This window comes from Mustela nigripes, chromosome 14 (assembly GCF_022355385.1).
Source record: "Mustela nigripes isolate SB6536 chromosome 14, MUSNIG.SB6536, whole genome shotgun sequence".
In the NCBI taxonomy this organism is placed as follows: domain Eukaryota; kingdom Metazoa; phylum Chordata; class Mammalia; order Carnivora; family Mustelidae; genus Mustela; species Mustela nigripes.
Genome location: NC_081570.1, coordinates 96,829,129 through 96,849,048, shown reverse-complemented (window position 1 = coordinate 96,849,048; position 19,920 = coordinate 96,829,129). Strand labels below are relative to the sequence as shown.

The 19,920-nt window shown below is 44.2% G+C and overlaps 1 long non-coding RNA gene across 1 annotated transcript in view; it reads right to left on the bottom strand.

Moving 5' to 3' along the window:
* Positions 1 to 19,920, bottom strand: part of LOC132001313 (uncharacterized) — a 59,351-nt gene that overhangs the window by 35,108 nt on the left and 4,323 nt on the right. The window contains exons 2-3 of the long non-coding RNA XR_009399578.1: positions 19,271 to 19,373; positions 7,017 to 7,269 (exon numbers count right to left, since the gene is read on the bottom strand). This is a non-coding gene — a long non-coding RNA (uncharacterized LOC132001313). The remainder of the gene's footprint in view (positions 1 to 7,016; positions 7,270 to 19,270; positions 19,374 to 19,920) is intronic.

Genomic DNA, 19,920 nt, shown 5'->3' with positions numbered 1-19,920 from the left:
AGAAGGAGGTGCACAGGGGAGTTATACATTACCAGGGGAGAAGGGTAGGGGTGGGGCTGGAGGGAATGACTCGAGAAAATGCCAATATTCTTCCCAACTAACAAAAGTAAAGGCAACAGGTCAGAAAGAGACTTAAGCCCCCAAAGGAAGGTGGGGAAGAGCCAAGCTTCACGACTCCCTGAAGGATTTCTATTTGGCACCTTCCCGGTGCTCTGTGTCTGACTGCAGTTTGCCTACTGCTTAGTGCTCCAATTGATCTCTCTAATTCTTGCCAGTCCTTCTTTTTCCTCTATTTTAGGTGGTTCCGCTGCAGTCCTGCCAAATCCACACACACTAAGATTAGAAGGGCCTCATTTACCATCCAACACAATTCTTTCAAAATGTTTGACCGTGACAACACAGTAAGAGGTACATTTTACACCCTCACCGAGTACCCGAGTGCACAAAGTTTAACCAGACCAAGCTTCATGAAACCATCCCGACCTTACCCCAACAGGTCAGTGGTTTCAATTTGAAAATGCCAGGTACAGCCCAAAAAACTGATAACACGACCTACTAATGACTCACGCCTCATTTGTATTTATTTATTTTTACGAAGATTTTATTTATTTATTCAACAGAGAGAGAGAGCAAAAGCAGGGAGAATGGCAGGCAGAGGAAGAGGGAGAAGCAGGCTCCCCACCGAGCAGGGAGCCCAGTGTGGGGCTCCATCTCAGGACCCTGGGATCATGACCCCAGCTGAAGGCAGATGCTCAACCTACTGAGCCACTCAAGCACCCCACACAACTCATTTTAAACACAGACTCATTTTACAGATGAACAAATTAAAATGTAAGGCAAGGCCCCAGGTCACCACCAGCAGCAAAATCAGGGTTAGAATTCTCAGCTTCTCCTTCATGGAGCAAGATTCCACTCGGAGCAAAACCTTGGATTAGAACAGGATAATTTTTAAAATATGCTATTTTGGCACATCAACACGTTGCTTGTTTTTGGTGGACTCTTTGCCAATCTCAATTATTTGATGCCAGAGCAATGACACCTAGCAAATGGAGAAACTTGGGTGAATTAGGAACCCAAAATGCATTTTTTTTTAAAGATTTTATTTATTTATTTGACAGACAGAGATCACAAGTAGGCAGAGAGGCAGGCAGAGAGAGAGGAGGAAGCAGGCTCCCTGCTAAGCAGAGAGCCCGATGTGGGGCTCGATCCCAGGACCCCAGGATCACGACCCGAGCCGAAGGCAGAGGCTTTAACCCACTGAGCCACCCAGGCGCCCCGCATTTTTTTTTTTTTTTTAATGCTCAAGGACCTCTACTGCTATTCCCTGCTGGTAACTGAAGTACACTGGTCCTCTTATCAGGCAGAGCTGGGGGGAGAAGTGGGTTAGGGGGAGTGAGGAGATGTATGGATGGGATTTCCTTGACCTTCCTTCCTCCATTCCTCCAACCCTCCCTCCCTCTCCCCCTTCCTCCCGTGCACAAACTGATATTATTAAATACCTATCACATACCAGATGTGTGCTTTCCTTTTTTTTTTTTTTTAAGATTTTTTTTTTTAAGGTTTTATTTATTTGACAGACAGAGATCACAAGTAGGCAGAAAGGCAGGCAGAGAGAGAGTCGGGGGAGGGAAACCCCGATGCAGGGCTCGATCCCAGGACCCTGGGATCATGACCTGAGCCGAAGTCAGAGGCTTTAACCCACTGAGCCACCCAGGCGCTCCATTATGCTACTTTTTATAGATGGGGTAAAAAAAAATAATAAAATCTCCTAAGAAACACTGGCAAAGCAATTAGCTTGTAAGCAGTCCATTACAATGCTACACCGAAGTTAAAGCTTTATGAGAAGAAAGTTGAAGCCTGTATTTAACACAGACCGATGATGAAAGAAGTGATAAGAAAGGCTTCCCTGAGGAGGGGATGGCTGAGCTGACTCCCACCAGGTCAAGAAGAGGGGAAGGATCTCAGGCAGAGACCCTGCTGGAAACAGGGGATGGCCTTGCTGTTTCATAACATTCATGTGTAGAGCCCCTGATTTTAGGGAAAGCTGCTAAGTAAGTATACACTGATTTTCAACTCCTGTCTCTGAATACACTGAACTGGTGAGAGACAGGTATCCATCAACCCCTACCTGCCCAAACCAGTTTCCAAAGGGACAGACCTCATAGGGAACAGGGAAGAGAGCCGGCCCACACCTACCTTGCTCATTCTTTGCATTTTGAAAATGCGGTTACAATGGTGGTACATTGTTTTATTTTAAGTTACACTTTCTGAGATTATTTGAATTCAGAAATCCACCAAGAATATCCACTGACTGTGTGAATGTTGTCACTATTTCAGGATGCTTATTAATAAAAAGGGGGGCGCCTGGGTGGCTCAGTGGGTTAAGCCTCTGCCTTGGGCTCAGGTCATGATCTCAGGGTCCTGGGATCGAGCCCCCCCTTCATCCCCCCTTTGCCCCCCAATCAGGCTCTCTGCTCAGCAGGGAGCCTGCTTCCCCCTCTCCCTCTGCCTGCCTCTCTGCCTACTAGTGATCGCTCTCTGTCAAATAAATAAATAAAATCTTTAAAAAAACCCAAACCCACCCCCACCCCCACTCCATGGGCCTGGCTTAAGAGGCACACAGAGTAGTACTAGAGAGATAACCTCCCCCCCCACCCCCACCTTCCTCCCTACATTCCCTGGAGAGATTGGAGAGATAGGGCCATTTGTTTGGATAGGACCCTACCACAAGAGCTCAGCATCTGGTCTCAGGCAACCAAAACAAAACAGTAAAGTCAGGAAGAAGCTAGGGAGCTAAAACTAGACCCTCGAAATATCAAGCCTCCAACCCTGCAGATCTTGGAAGGAGGACTAGACATACAGGAATAAACAAAAATTATGTCTCAAGATCTAACTTGAAACAATGCCACTTAGTACGTCCTCAGTGATCTTCATGTGGAAAGTAATTATTTCTCAGGCTACAACCGATCCAGATGGTGTTAGAGAGCTACATGAAAACTTTTGACAATTTGGCGGCTTCCTCAGCATTCCGTCTTCCTGAGGATCAGCAAATTCATGAAGGTCTTGCTCTTTTGTTTGGCTGGCCGTTCATCTACTAAAAATATCTGAGGTTTTCCTAGTTTATTTCAACCACAACTTCTTAGTGATAATAGACTTGAAATTCAGAAGAAAGTCTGAATTATGTTGTCTGATTTTGAAACCTCAAATCAGTACAAAATGTTAGTTCTCAAGATTTTTACTAAATGGCCTTTATTCAATGCCTGTTAACACCAGGATTTCTTTTATCTTATTTATTTAAAGATTTTATTTATTTGAGAGAAAGAGTAAGTGAGAGAGCAGAAGTGGGGAAGGAGAAGCAGACTCCGGATGAGCAGGGGCTCGATCCCAGGACTCCAGGATCATGACCTGAGCTGAAGGCAGCCACTTATCCAGCTGAGCCACCCAGGCACCCCTACCAGGATTTTTTAAAAAGATATTTTTTATTGGGTGCCTGGGTGGCTCAGTGGGTTAAGCCGCTGCCTTCTGCTCAGGTCATGATCTCAGAGTCCTGGGATCGAGTCCCGCATCGGGCTCTCTGCTCAGCAGGGAGCCTGCTTCCTCCTCTCTCTCTCTGCCTGCCTCTCTGCCTACTTGTGATCTCTCTCTGTCAAATAAATAAATAAAATCTTTAAAAAAAAAAAGATATTTTTTATTCATTTGACAGAGACAGAGCACATGAGCACAAGCAGGGGGAGGGGCAGAGGGAGAGGGGGAGGCAGACTCCCCACTGAGCAGGGAGCCCCAATACCAGGATTTTTTGAAAACATCCTGTCTCACATATAACAATCCTAAAAAGTAATTATTTTATTCCATGAGTTTCAGAAATTAGGCAAAGTAGTGAGAAAAAGCAATAATTAAAGTCCAAATGTAGGGTGCCTGGGTGGCTCAGTGGGCTAAATGTCTGCCTTTGCCTCAGGTCATGATCCCAGGGTCCTGGAATCGAGTTCTACAGCGGGCTCCCTGCTCAGTGGGAAACCTATTTCTCCGTCTCCCTCTGCCTGCCTCTCCCCCTGCCTGTACTCTCTCTCTGCCAAATAAAAAAATAAAAATCTTACCAACAATAATAATAATAAAGTATAAATGTACCTCTCTTCAGAATCCATGATCTTTCCATGGATGCCTTCCCAACTGAACCAAAGCTGGCTCTAATTTAGTTAATTAGCTAAAAGCTACAAGTGTCCTCAAGGCAGAATAACCAGAAGGACTCTCTGACCCTCTCTCACCATCACTTCTCTCCCCTCATTTCTCAGGTGCTCCGCTCTGCTCTCTTCCCTTACCATCAAACAGAGCTCTCTAAAATGCATTCTACCATAGAAGGTCAGAACAGGGTTTTCCAACAGGGGTCCAAGCGTTTTACTCCCCCACCTCCATTACCCTGAAGGCTCCAAAGGGGTCTGAGAGCTGTTCTCTCCATTTCAAAGGAGTCTACTAGAAATTGTCAAGTATTTTTAAGTTACTCAGATTCCTTTGTTTTAATCTGGTTCCCATCAACTCAATGTAATAGGCCTGATTGGTTTTTTTGGAAATTGAATTAATCAATAAATGATATTTATCTGGCAGGCTGAAATCTTGCAACCCACTGAAACCTACCTGGAGAGCTATGTAGCAGTGAAAGATTAGGTCTTTGCAATGTAATCTCCACTAACAAAGTCGTAATCCAAAGGGATCAACTCCTCAGTAGACATTCAAGTAACAGGGCCATTGTGTTGGAGGAAAAGGGTATAGACAGCAGAACTGAAGAAATGTTGACCCGGATAGCTCCGTCCCTAATGCCAAAGAACTAATAGACCACAGTGGTTAAAGTAATGGATTTTTTTAAAATTATTATTTTCTTTTATTAAGTAGGCTCCACATCCCAGCACCCCCATGTGGGTCTTGAATTTACAACCCTGAGATCAAGACTTGAGGTGAGATAAGAGTCAAATGCTTAACCAACTGAGCCACCCAGGAGTCCCTAAGTTAATGGACTTTGACAGCGGAAAGACACCATTCAAATCCCGACTCTGTCCCTGGTTAGGAGTTAATGACCAAACTGTTGAACTCTGCATCAGTTTTCTTGTCTGTGAAATAACAATAACTATCTCATAGGCTTGCCAACTGGATGTTGGCATCCAACTGGATGTAATATGATGATGCTTTTGAAGTGTAGGATGTCTGATACTGTAATTACTGATCAACAAATGCTGTCTTAAAATTTTTTCAAGGGACCATAACCCTTGGCCTTTCGCTGTTGATGACGGACACAGAAGGCTGGCTGAAGACAAGCAGAAACAGACACTCAGCAACTTCCCCCACTCCGCCCCGGGAAGGACACGGGTGACATTCTTCCAAGAATCTCCCAATGATCTTAATGTTAATGCCTTGCTAGAGGGGGGAAACAACCTTAACTTGACAATGGCAAGGTCCTCTTCAGCACGTGAAAGTTATTTTTCCTTACCTCCCCCAAACCCATGGTATATAACTAGCCACCCCTCACAACCCCAGGGGCATCAGCTCCTTATGCCCATGGGTCCTGTCCCCATGCTTTAAATAAACCACCATTTTGCATGAAAGATGTCTCAAGAATTCTGTCTTGGTCGCCAGCTCCAGACCTCACCTATATTCCAAAACCCCATCAGCTGTGACGCAGGACATCTCCTCCTCCCCCATCTGCCTACCATTTCCTTTTTCACCCCCTGAACTAAATGGATGTTTTGGCTAATGTTGGAAAACACCCCAGAACAAAATCAGAACTTAAATGTAGTCTAGGTCCGAAGACCAAGGCAGCCATCTTTTCGCCAAGTGAGGGCTCTGGTGGGCTACAGTGTAGAGGGCCTCAGTGTTGCAGGCACAGACAGGGAGAGTGACGAATGGAACAAAGGCCCCTTTTGCAGGAAGCTCATGCCCTCATGGGGAGCCAGGAGTCACCTTGGGAAAAAAAAAAAAAGAGAGAGAGAGAGACCTGATGTGGTTTTGGAATATAGGTGAAGTTTGGTGGGGTAAGCTCTGGAGGCAATGACCAAGAAAGAATTCTTGAGAAGTCTTTGGTGCAAAATGGCAGTTTATTACAGCACGGGGACAGGATCTGCGGGCAGGAAGAGCTGATGCGCCAGGGTTGTGAAGGGTGGCTGATTATATACTATAGGGTTGGGGGAAGTAAGGAAAAGGGGAGGTTTCAAAAGGATTTTCTTCTGTTAAAGAAGACTCAAGAATACTGGAAGCCTTGCCATAGTCAAGTGAAGGTGGTTTTTCACTCTAGCAAGGCATTAACATGAAGGTAGTTGGGAACCTCCTGGAGAAACAGTCCACTCTGCCCTCTTCAAGTATCTGCCAATGTGCTGCAGGGTAAAAGGACATTTAACTGTATCTACATTTCCTTCTGGAAGTCAAACCATTGATAGAAATGCTTTGTTCTTGTAAATTGCTAAGTCACTTGTAAACTGAGGGAGACTCAGGTCTTCTTGGATTGTGATCTCTGTAGGTTAAACATTTGTTTTTCCTTTCCTTAGCTTTAGGGCGGCCAGGAGTGCCTGAGGAATGTCACATATTATCCCAGGATAAGGAGGGGGCAGGGGTGTGGGTGGAGTGTCTGCTTCTGCTTTGTCCTCAGCTCTCCCTCTGCTCTCTCATCAGACCCACCAAAACTGGATTTGGCTAAGTCTAATTGTTGAATGTGTAAGTGCTTAGGAGGGAAGTCCTTCCTTTGGCAGCGCTGGACTAAGATTCAGGGCAGGTGATGGATCCAGGAACAAGGAGCCTTGGCAGGGCTGTGCCCTCATTTCCCCCAAGCATCTATTCTTTTATCCTGCCGAGCTGCCCTCCCCCCCCCACCACCACCAGCTGCTGAGATAATCGCCCTAAAGTGCTACTTCCATCAGGTCACTCTGCCCCTAAATGTCTGTGACACCTAGGGGATTAAGCACAGACTTTGTAGCCTCTCCAGCGTGAACCCAACTTATCATCCGTGCTCCCTTTCATGTGCCAGATTGCGTACTCACCGTCCCCTGAGCTCAACCTGAGCTCTGGCTCGTCTGTGCCTTCCTTCCTTCTCCTTCTCCTTCTCACTTTAAGTGGGGGCGCCTGGGTGGCTCAGTTGGTTAAGCGTCTCCCTTTGGCTCAGGTCATGATCCCAGAGTCCCGGGAACAAGCTCAGGGAGTTGGGCTCCCTGCTCAGTGAGGAGCCTGCTTCTCCCTCTGCCTGCTGCTCTCTCTGCTTGTGGTCTCTCTCTCTCTCTGTTAAGTAAATTAAATCTTAAAAAGAAAAGAAAAGAAAAAGACTTTACATAATCTCTATACCCAACATCGGCCTTGAACTTAATAACCCCCAAGATCAAGAGCAGCGTGCTCCACTGACTAACCCAGCCAGGAGGCCCCTTCCTTTATTCTTTATTCTCTTTCAGGAATGTCCTCTAGTTCCCTCCCATCTCAAGTGCCACTCCCCCTTGAGCAGCTTCCCCTAACCTTCTCCCAGTTCCCCCAGCATTCCCTCCTCTGAAACTGGGGCATGGAAGGTTCTTTGTAAATTCGATTTTCTAGCAGCTATCTGATTGTTAACTCCTTAAGGGTAGGTACAGCGTCTGACTGGGTGGTTCCCTCTGCCAGGACTTAGTAAGTACTCAAGAAGCAACTGCTGAACTGAATCAGAACTGAATAACCCTTTCTTCCCACTGCACCCTCTGCCTAACAACCCTCCTCCAAGTGACACAGAATTGATTCTTCCTATTTTACTGAGCAGGAAACTGAGGTCTGCAGAATAAAAATAATTAGCGCAGAGGGGGTTGGGGGCAAGAGTGCGACAGAGGCCAATACGGAAACTTCCATAGCAAAGCAAATCCAGTGGTGATTCTGCTTCTCATTCCACTTAGTCTCCCTTGTCTCAAGGCTATGGTGACAGCCTCGAATGGATTAAACCCTGAATAGCAACTGTTGGTCTCTAGGCCTGGGGGGAAGTAATAAGTTTCTTTAACTCTGTCCTCGGAGAGAATTTTCAAAAAGTGAAAAGAAAGAGAGAAAGAAATTTTGCCCTGAGAGAAAGGTACTGCAACAAAAGATCATACGCAGCATTCATAGTCAATGTTTTTCTTCTCTGAAGATACCCCAGGACAGCCTGTCTCTGCTGTTTTTCATCATATAAATTGCTTTGCTTAAAAGGCGAGTGGGGGTAAATATAGCAGCAGTATCTCTGATGTAACATTCTCTGACCTGGCCCGGACATGTCCTTGACATTGTCCTTTAGAAAGGAAAGAGGAAAAGAAAGCATGCCCTTGCTACTGTGTGTAAGAGGATCTCCTATTCCCAGCCATTATCAGGGGACAGGAGACTGATGGGTATAAGGAATAAAAATAAAGAAGCGAAAGATGCTAGTGATTTGTCAGGTTTCCTGTGCCTGGCTGCCTGGCAGACAGGCTAGAGCCAGAGTCAGTCAGAGTATTTACCAAGGTGGAGGGGGCCAGATGCCCTGCACTGGAAACCACACACAGTCCTGTTGCATTTTGAAGTGTCCTGCCTAAAATATTTTGTAGGTTACCGAATCCCACTTTCTCCTCACTCTTTCCCAGCCTTTTTTCCCTTAAGGCAACAACTTCAGGATAGCAGCAATGAAACTTTAATTTGAAAGTGGGCAGAATACACATCAAAATTATGGTTGTGGTTCCCTCTGGTGAGAGGTCAGGGCGGCTAGGGCCTGGCTGGAGGGCTCCTGGCTCTGTATTGTGGGACTCTTTCACAATGAGAATGATTTAGTGAATTGCATGTGTAATTTTTTTTTTTTAATTAGGAAGAAAGGAAACATGGATTGAGAAAGAGCTCACCGGTGATTTCTACATGATTTCTTTTCTTTTCTTTTCTTTTCTTTTCTTTTTAACAATTTTATTTATTTGACAGACAGAAATCACAAGTAGGCAGAGAGGCAGGCAGAGAGAGAGAGAGACAGAGAGGGAAGCAGGCTCCCTGCTGAGCAGAGATACCGATGGGGCTCCATCCTAGGACCCTGACATCATGACCTGAACCAAAGACAGAGGCTTTAACCCACTGAGCCACCCAGGTGCCCCTCTACATAATTTCTAAGTGAAACTTGATTTAAGCATATTATGGGCTCTCAATTCCCTCCAAGTAAAAGCATCTGTTGAGTAGGGCAACTGTGATTTTCTTACTTCCAGTGTCTCGGATAATGTCTCAACTCTTTCTTTTTTTAAATGTTGCATCCCTCATATAAATTCAAATTATGTGTCACGCATCATATGTAATTTATGTATGTATGAATTATTTATAGTGATTTTATATGTGTGGATATATATATATCCATCTATCCATTTCTGTCTATGGAATACCTACTTCCTTGTTTTCTAAATAAGATAGAAATCAGAGAACCTGGGGCGTCTGGGTGGCTCAGTAGTTAAGCGTCTGCCTTCGGCTCGGGTCATGATCCCAGGGTCCTGGGATGGAGCCCTGTATTAGGCTCCCAGCTCTGCGGGAAGCCTGTTCTTCCACTCCCACTCCCCTGCTTATGTTCCCTCTCTCACTGTGTCTCTCTATGTCAAAAAAATAAAATCTTAAAAAAAAAAAAAAGGAAAAAACAGGGGTGTCTGGGTGGCTCAGTCGTTAAGCCTCTGCCTTCAGCTCAGGTCATGATCTCAGGGTCCTGGGATTGAGACCCACAGGGCTCTCTGCTCAACGGGGAGCCTGCTTCCCCTGCCACTCTCTGCCAGCCTCTCTGCCTACTTGTGATTTCTGTCTGTCAAATAAATAAATAAAATCTTAAAAAAAAAAAAGACAGCACTGCTGTCCCACGAGTTAATGTATATAATTAATGTATGCTAATGTATGCAAGCTTTCTCCCACAGTGCCCTGCCAGTGCTAGCTGCTTTATCAGAAGGAAAGCCTGCTCTCCTCCCTTTGTGCACTAAGAGGACCCCGTTGACACACAAGAATTTGAGTGTGTAAGCATCTGGTCTAGGAAGGTTAGAGCTAGGAAGAGTCAGACATGATTTCACCAATTTTCCTTACCTCAAGACAGAGAAACTGAGGCCCAGGGAGAATTGCTTGTTTAACAAAAATCACAAATCTGCTGGGTGGTAGGGCCAACTGTCTTAATGACTTTTCTAAATTTCCATCTGTACCTCTGGCTCAGGTCCAAACTAGTTAAAATGACAAGATTACCCATTTTTAGCTTCAACTGTCTTCTCTCTTCCCTTCTCTTAGTATGTCTGGTTTAGAACTTCTTTTTTTAAAAAAAATATTTATTTATTTGAGAGAGAGAGTGAATGAGAGAGAGCATGTGCGCATGCACATGTCGGGGGAGGGGCGGAGAGGGGGGAGGAGCAGACTCCGCACTGAGCAGAGTCTGATGCAATGCCAGGACCTGATTCTGGACTCCATCCCAGGACCCTGGGATCATGACCCAAGCTAAAGGCAGATGCTTAACTCGCTGAGCCACCCAGGCACCCCAATGGGTAGGTTTTTTATAAGTGTACTTTAAGGGGGCTCCTGGGTGGCTCAGTGGGTTAAAGCCTCTGCCTTCGGCTCAGGTCATGGTCTCAGGGTCCTGGGATGGAGTCCCGCATCGGGTCTCTGTTCAGCGGGGAGCCTGCTTCCTCCTCTCTGCCTATCTCTCTGACCACTTGTGATCTCTGTTTATCAAATAAATAAATAAAATCTTTTTTTAAAAAAAAGTGTACTTTAAGGGTACCTGGGTGGCTCAGTGGGTTAAGCGACTGCCTTCAGCTCAGGTCATGATCCTGGAGTCCCCAGATCAACTCCCACATTGGGCTCCCTGCTTAGCAGCGAGTCTGCTTCTCCCCCGACCCTCTCTCCTCTCATGCTCTCTCTCTCAAGGAAATAAATAAAATCTTTAAAAAAAAAAAAAAAATAGCGTACTTGGGGCGCCTGGGTGGCTCAGTGGGTTAAGCCTCTGCCTTCGGCTCAGGTCATGATCTCAGGGTCCTAGGATGGAGTCCTGTATCAGGCTCTCTGCTCAGCGGGGAGCCTGCTTCCCCCTCTCTCTTTGCCTGCCTCTCTGCCTACTTGTGACCTCTGTCTGTCAAATGAATAAATAAAATCTTAAAAAAAAAAATAAAAAGTGTACTTTAAGGGGCTCCTGGCTGGCTCAGTCAGTGACTCTTGATCTCAGGGTCATGAGCTGGAGCCCTACATTGGCTGTAGAGATGACTTTTATTAAAACAAACAAACAAACAAACCCCACCACTTCAAGTTTCTCATCCAGAGGCAGCGAAAGCAGCACCCAGGTGGCTCCCTGATGCTGAGAGTCTTCTGCAAATGATGGAAAGGACTTCCAGAGGATGGTCCCCAGCCCCCAGCCTGTTGCCTGGGGCATGCTCCTGAAAAAGTTTACCTAACTTCCACCTAGAAAAACAGAGCTCTCCTCTGGAATTCAAGCTCCGTTTAGAGAGGTCAGAGAAATTCACAGCCTGGGGCCCTGGGTCTGTCTGCCTGGTACAAAAACAACCAAATATTCTTTCTGCTTTGCAGTTTATAAAGCCCCGTGAGAGGCAAGGGCTATTATTCAGATAACACGGGGGGAATCTGAATTAAAAAATAATAATACATTTTGAAAAAAGCAGAGAGGGACACCTGGATGGCTCAGTTGGTTAAGCATCTGCCTTAGGCTCAGATCATGACCCCAGGGTCCTGGGATCAAGCCCCACATAGGACTCCCTGTTCAGCGGGGAGCCTGCTTCTCCCGCTCTCCCTGTGTTTCCCTCTTGCTCCTGTCCTCTCTCCCTCCCTCCCTCTCTCTCTCTCAAATAAACAAAATATTTAAAAATAATAATGATAATAATTTTAAAAAGCAGAAGGAAATGAAGAGGAAGAAAAAAAAGCTAATGGGGGAAAGGAACCCTGTATCCTGGATGCCAGCTTCCTTGCATCTCTTACCTCGGTTTTATAACCTCCCTTGCTCCCCAAAGTAAGATTTGTCCCCATTTCAGAGACACTAAGGCTCACAGGCCGGGCAGCATGTATAGGGGCACACAGCAACAATGTGGCAGAACCAGAAGTTGAACCCACCCACTTTGACCCCTGATCTAGCACGTACACCGTCCACAGCCCCACCTGAAGAAACCAAATCCCAGAACATTTTATGTGCTGCAGAAGGTCACATAGCTTGTAAATAGCAGGGCAGGCATCTGACTGTTAACTCTGATCTCAAACTTGAGGTAGACAGTCTGTGTTTAACAAGATATTTTGTTTGCTGATGGGAAACAAAAAGTGGAGTGGAAGAAAATGAGATGTTACATATGAACGGACCTGTTTAGATTAGATAACTGGGCTGGGGTTGCGGTTCGCTGGGAAAGGTTCTTTAGCGAAAAGGTCACACTATGAAGTCACAAATCAGAGGAATAAGTAGGTCATGAAACAGCAAATCCAGGAGTCTATTCTGACCAGAAGGAACAAAGCCCTCAATTTTCCTTCCCAGCCTTAATCAAGCCTTTAAAACAACAACTTAAAATTTTTTAAATAAAATGGTACATGAGGGGCGCCTGGGTGGCTCAGTGGTTAAGCCGCTGCCTTCGGCTCAGGTCATGATCTCAGGGTCCTGGGATCGAGTCCCGCATCGGGCTCTCTGCTCGGCAGGGAGCCTGCTTCCTCCTCTCTCTCTCTGCCTGCCTCTCTACCTGCTTGAGATTTCTCTCTGTCAAATAAATAAATAAAATCTAAAAAAAAAAAAAAAAAAAGAAGAAGAAAATGGTACATGTTCACAATACAAAATTCAAAAGATATAAAATTCAAAATTCAGAAGACAAAATTCAAAAATACAAAATTCAAAAGACATAATGTGAAAAGTCACTTCCTCTCCCTCCTTTGCCCTCTCAGCCAGCCTGACCAGCATAAGGTATCCAGAGACCGTGATTCAGCCCCCACACAGAGAGTTCTGGGTATTAGAGAGAGAGCGGTTCGCATGGTGTGATGACAAGTGTGGAAAGATCCAATGCCTTGTCCAAAATACATCTCCACTAGCCCAGTACCACCTTCCCCTTCAAACAAGCAGGAAATTTCCCCCAGTGAGTGTTAATCCTCCCACTAAAGCAAAGATGGGGATATTACTTCCAGAGCTACACAGGAAAAGGGAAATGGTCAAACTCAGTACTTTTGCCTAATAGTCTTTCTGTTCACCAACCTAATAATTATTTCCTCTGGTTATTTTTTTCTCCCCACTCTCATCCTCAAAACATACGCCCATCTGGGGAAGCCCCAGAGGGGCCCTCACTAAGGTGAATCTAATTTTAGGATTTTAAACGTGACACATTTTCCCGACAGCCCCATGTTTTCTGGAAGAGACAGCTAGACACAAACTAGATTTTGCTTGCGGGCGAAATGTGAGGAATACATAAATCAAGCGCCTTCCTCCCATTCCTAACTCCCTGCCACGGATCTCTGAAGAGCATAATTTATGAAGACCCTGAACCCCTGCTCTCTTTTCTTCTTCTTTTTTTATTTTGTTTCGAATTTTATTTAAATTCTGGTTAGTTGACATATAGTGTAACAGTTTAAGAAGTGGAATTTAGTGATTCATCAGTTATGCATAATACCCACTGCTCATTACAAGTGTCTCTTGAATACCCACCACCTAGTTAGCCTATTCCCACCTACCTCCCTCCGTCAACCCTTCAACCCTCGGTTTGTTCTTGATCGTAAAATAACAAGAGAGGTGAAAGAGCCCTCTATCACCTTTCCACTGTTAATCAGGTCTTCGTCTGGCTTGCAGTTGAAATAGCTAAGGACACAGGGCTTACACCTATTTTGTCTGTGTCTTTCCAACTCAGAACAAAGCCTTTGCCTAGCTTTGCCGCTAAATGTTCTGTCCTTCTTTGTCAAACTCCTTTAACAAATTATCTGCACTCCCGTCTCTTAACTCCCAATAATTTGGTTTTGGTCTCTACTGAAAATGTAATTAGGGGGCATTATCTACTCCTGAATAGATGGTTTCAAATGCCCCTTCCCAGTCTTTACTGACATCCAGAGTCTCCTATTCAATTTGTTACGGCAAATCACACTCTAAGGGATGGTTCTTCTTTTTTTTTTTTTTAAGATTTTATTTATTTATTTATTTGACACTGAGAGAGAGATCACAATTAGGCAGAGAGGCAGGCAGGGAAGGGGGCGGGGAGCAGGCTCCCTGCTGAGCAGAGAGTCCGCCATCGGCTTGATCCCAGGATCCTGAGATCATGACCTGAGCTGAAGGCAGAGGCTTAATCCACTGAGACACCCAGGCACCCCTTTATTTTTTTTGCTTAATAAATTTTTTTTAAAAGATTTTATTTACTGGGCGCCTGGGTGGCTCAGTGGGTTAGGCCACTGCCTTCGGCTCAGGTCGTGATCTCAGGGTTCTGGGATCGAGTCCCGCATCGGGCTCTCTGCTCAGCAGGGGGCCTGCTTCCTCCTCTCTCTCTGCCTGCCTCTCTGCCTACTTGTGATCTCTCTCTGTCAACTAAATAAATAAAATCTTAAAAAAAAAAAGATTTTATTTACTTATTTGACATAGAGGGAGAGAGAAAGCACAAGCAAGGGGAGCAGCAGAGGGAGAGGGAGAAGCAGGCTCCCTGCACCAATGTAGGACTCGATTCTAGGACCCTGGGATGATGACCTAAGCCAAAGGCAGATGCTCAACTGACTGAGGCACCCAGGTGCCCCATGTTTAATAATTTTTAAAAAAATCTGGGTGGCTCAGTGGGTTAGGCCACTGCCTTCGGCTCAGGTCGTGATCTCAGGGTTCTGGGATCGAGTCCTGCCTACTTGTGATCTCTCTCTGTCAAATAAATAAATAAAATTTTTGAAAAAAAAAAAACAACTTAAAAAAAAATTTAGTTACTCGACCAGTAGAACATTAATACAGTTCTACGTAAAAGCAGAAAAAGTCACCCACAATGCTACTACTTTATTTATTTAAGATTTTATTTATTTATTTGACAGAGAGAGACACAATGAGAGAGTGAACACAAGCAGGGGGAGTGGGGAGAGGCTAGAAACAGGCTTCCTGCGGAGCAGAGAGCCCAATGCGGGACTCGATCCCAAGATCCTGAAATCATGACCTGAGTCGAAGGCAGAAGCTTAATGACTGAGCCACCCAGACGCCCCCCACAAGGCCACTACTTTAAAAAAAGATGAACATTTCTTTTTTTTATTTTAGATTTTATTTATTTATTTGAGAGAGCGAGAATGAGAGAGAGCATGAGTGGACAAAGGTCAGTGGGAGAAGCAGACTCCCTGCCGAGCAGAGAGCCGGACTCCAGGATCATGACCTGAGCTGAAGGCAGTTGCTTAACCAACTGAGCCACCCAGGTGCCCCAAGATGAGCATTTCTTAAAAGTTATGTTTAGGGGCACCTGGGTGGCTCTTTGGGTTAAAGCCTCCTCCTTCAGCTTAGGTCATGATCCCAGGGTCCTGGGATCCAGCCCCACATCGGGCTCTCTGCTCGGCGGAGAGCCTGCTTCCCCCTCTCTCTCTGTCAAATAAATAAATTAAAAAAAAAAAAGTTATGTTTATAGGGCACCTAGCTCAATACATTATAGTTCATCTTGTGGAATGTTATGCAACATTTGAAAATGATGAGATATATCTATACATATGAAAAAACACTCCCACAGTATCTATAAAGTGAAAATAGCATGATGTATAACAACATATATAATGCAATACTATTTGTGTATTTTTATAAATATATTTCATGCTGGGATATGTATGTAAATTTTCTGGAAGGACATAAAAAACACACTCAACAGTGGTTGCCTGTAGACTAGAAAAAGGGAATGACTGATATGAAAGAGGACCTTACTTTTCTATTTATACTTTTCTGGATTGATTGATTTGTTTACCAAATAATTTTAAAAATACTACTATCTAAAACAAAAGTTATGTTTGTGTACCATCAATTTTCTGGAAATAAATAAAACAATTATATGTCTACACATGTAACATGTGAAGTTCACTAATTATGTAATTAACATTCAAAAGGAGCTTATTACATTTGGAAAGTATCTGAGGGTTAATGAGAAAGAGACAAAACAAAAAACAGACTCTTTTCCCTGGCTGGCTCACTCAGTGGAGCATGTGACTCTTAAAGTTTGAGCCCCACGTTGGGTGTGGAGATTACTCAAAAAAAAAATCTTAAAAAAAAAAGAAACAGACTTTTTTTTTTAAAGATTTTATTTATTTGACAGAGAGAGAGATCACAAGTAGTCAGAGAGAGAGGGGGAAGCAGGCTCAATTCTAGGACCCCGAGATCATGACCTGAGCCGAAGGCAGAGGCTTAACCCACTGAGCCACCCAGGCGCCCCATGAAATGGATTTTTAACTACAGAGAACAAACCAATGGTTTGTTCTGGAGTGGAGGTGGGTGGGGGGGGGGGGGGTAAAACAGATGATGGGAATTAAGGGGAGCACTTATAATGAGTACAGGTGATGTGTGGAAGTGTTGAGTCACTATACTGTACACCTGAAACTAAGATAGCACTGCATGTTAACAAAATAAAAAAAAAAAAAGAACAGTATTTGAAGGTTAAATTTTATTTCATTCTATACAAATTCACAAGGTACAATAATTCTTTTTTTAATAGTTTTTTTTTTAAGATCTTATTTATTTATTTGACAGACAGAGGTCACAAGTAGGCAAGAAAGGCAGGCAGGGAGAGAGAGGAGGAAACAGGCTCTCCTCGGAGCAGAGAGCCCGATGTGGGGCTCGATCCCAGGACCCTGGGATCGTGACCGGAGCCGAAAGCAGAGGCTTTAACCCACTGAGCCACCCAGGCGCCCCATAAGATACGATAATTCTTGAGAAATGATAACCAAACACATATTAAACATTATTTGTTCATAACTTAATAATTTCAAAAGATAAATTATATAAAATTCTGCTAACATTTTTACAGTGAATTTTGATATCTGATTTCGAATGTGATTGGATATTTTAATACATATTTGGATACTACAAAGATCTCAGAAGGGAGCCTAGAGCACGAGAGGCTCTTAAATTGGACCTGGGTAGCAGAACAGTCCAAATTGTGTCAAGAATCAGTCTGCATCGAATTCTACCTTCATACTGCCCTCCTTCCTTACCTTGGCTTTGGAACCCACAGCCATCCTTTGAGGAGGGCAGGGGACATTGCTTCTAGAGAGCAGTAGCATGTCTGCTGATAAACCAGGGAAGGTCTGCTTTTCTTTCCATGTTCTTTAAGAAAGATACCTTTTATAAAAGGTGAATTTTATGGTATGTGAATTACAGCTCATTGAAAAAAAGAAAGATAGGGACACCTGGGTGACTCCGTTGGTTAAGCATCTGCCTTGTGCTCAGGTCATAATCCCGAGGTTCTGGGATGTCCGGCATCAGGCTCCTTGCTCAGAGGGGAGTCTGCTTCTCCTTCTTCCTGCTGCTCCCCCTGCTTGTGCTTTCTCTCTGTCTCTGTTGAATAACTAAATAAAATCTTAAAGAAAAAAAAAAAAGAAAGAAAGATAATTTTCATGCTGGAAAGGGAAGAACAAACAGGTGAGAAATTTGAAGTTCCACTGAGGTGAGAGAAGAGATACTCTGCCACTTTTAACGAAGCCAAGATTTCTAGTCCCAAATACTGAAAGATGGTGAAAGAAATCGCCAGTATGATGACAAATCACCAATGAAAACCTAAAAATTATTTTGACAGTGGGAGAAGTGTCAGAAGGTAAGATGTATTGATTTTTAAGTGTGAATAAGGACTTCTTCTAAACATAGAGGATTGGTCAAAACTGTTGAGTTTAAACTAGTTGCCGATCTAGACAGTAAGACTAGGGAATAGAGCAGGGTTATTATTATTTTTTTCATTATAAGTATTTGGTACTATTTTAAAATTACCTCCATATAATACAATAATTAAATTTTACTCCAAAAAAAAATGTTTGTGTGTATATGTGTGTAGAAAAAATGAGATCCTAAAAACCATAGTCTGAAAATCATCAGTAATCCCTGGGAAATTTTGGTATGGATTACTATAAGATGTTTTAAGAGCACTTAAAGGAATTGGGGCACCTGGATGGTGCAGTTGGTCAAGCTCCCAGCTCTTGGTTTCAGATCAGGTCATGATTTCAGGGTCATGAGATGGAGCCCTCATTGGGCTCTGCGCTCAGCATGGAGTCTGCTTGAGATTCTATCTCTCTCTCTCTCTGTCCCCTGTCCTGATCCCTGGCTCATTTTCTCTCTCTCTCTCAAATAAATTAAGAAATCTTAAAGAAAAAAAAAAAAGAGCACTTAAAGCAATTGACTAGACACCTACATGGATCCACTAAGGGCAAGTTCATTCATTAAACAAATATTTATTGTGCACCTCCTTGGTCCTAGTTACGGCAAGGCACTCAGGATGAAGCAGAAAGCAAAACAGGTATGTTCCTGCGCCTTGTGGGACTCTACTAAGGAAGACAAATAACAACAAAAATTATAGCATAATTGCAACTTGTGATAAGTGCTACGAAAGAAAACGTAGGGATTTGTGGGAGTGCATAATTAGAGGAACTAGCCTCACTGCAGGAGGGGGCAATGCTAGAGAAATCCTCTGTGTAGAAGTAGCATGTAATCAGAGCCCTGAAGGATGAATAGGATGTAGATGGGCAGAGTTTAGGGAGTGCTGCAGAGACAACCCAAAAACCACATGTGAAAAATGCATGAGGCAGCAATAAACTTGGCATGCTAGAGGGACGGAGAAAAAGCTGACATGGCTGAAACATTCAACAGGTGAGTACAAGAGTGAGACTACCCAACTAAGGGCCATACCACACAGGCTAGTTCTTTTTTTATTTTTATTTTTTTAAGATTTTATTTATTTATTTGACAGAGAGAGAGCATAAGTAGGAGCAGCAGCAAGGTAGAGGGAGAAGCAGGCTCCCTGCTGAGCAGGGAGCAGGACACAGGACTTGATCCCAGGACCCTGAGATCATGACCTGAGCAGACAGCAGATGCTTAATCTACTGAGCCATCCAGGTGCCAATGCTTCCCCTCCCCAAGTTTTTATTTATTGAAGTAATATCTACATCCGACATGGGGCTTGAACTCATAACCCTGACATCAAAAGTCACACACTCTTCCAACTAAGCCAGCCAGGTGCCCCATGGCTATTTCCTTTCTTGAAATGATGACTGGACAGGTAGTTTAAAGAAATACAAAGACACACTGAATCTATTTCTAGAAAGACATTTGATCAAAGTGCTTGGGAAGAACCACGGTTATCAGCTTTATAACCAAATTCGGTCCCAAATCTACCCACTTCTTCCCTACCTTCTGCTTCCCCCTAGATGAGGCCACCGCCATCTCTTTTCCAAGGCCACTGTTTTCACTTTTACCTTCCACAATCCATTCTCTGTACAGCAGCTGAAGTGATCTAAAAACGAAATCAGATTTTTTAAGATTTTATTTATTTATTTGACAGAGATCACAAGTAGGCAGGCAGAGAGAGAGAGGAGGAAGCAGCCTCTCTGCTGAACAGAGAGCCCAATGGGGCCTCGATCCCAGGACCCCGGGATCATGACCTGAGCAGAAGACAGAGGCCTTAACCCACTGAGACACCCAGGCGCCCCAGACCATTTGAATTCTTTGCGTAAAATCCTTCAGTGTCTTCCCATTTGTAACAGACTGAGTTTTCCACAGATATGGAGACCAAGTCTGCGATCTGAGATGTTTATCAGGGTTTAACACCTCTGAAAGGAAAGGTAAGGAAGCGGGACTGAGTAGAGGAAGAAATCAGTGATACATAGCCCAGTAGAGCTTGGGGGAACCCATCAGGGAGCTCTGCACTGAGTACTGTTGGTCACAACTGCCCGGTGCCAGATCAAAAGGAGTGAGCATTTAAACCCCCGCCCAGCTCCAGGCTGTCTGCTGACCACTCTTCATTTCTAGGCACCAAGATATCCTTCCTTAAAAGGATATCT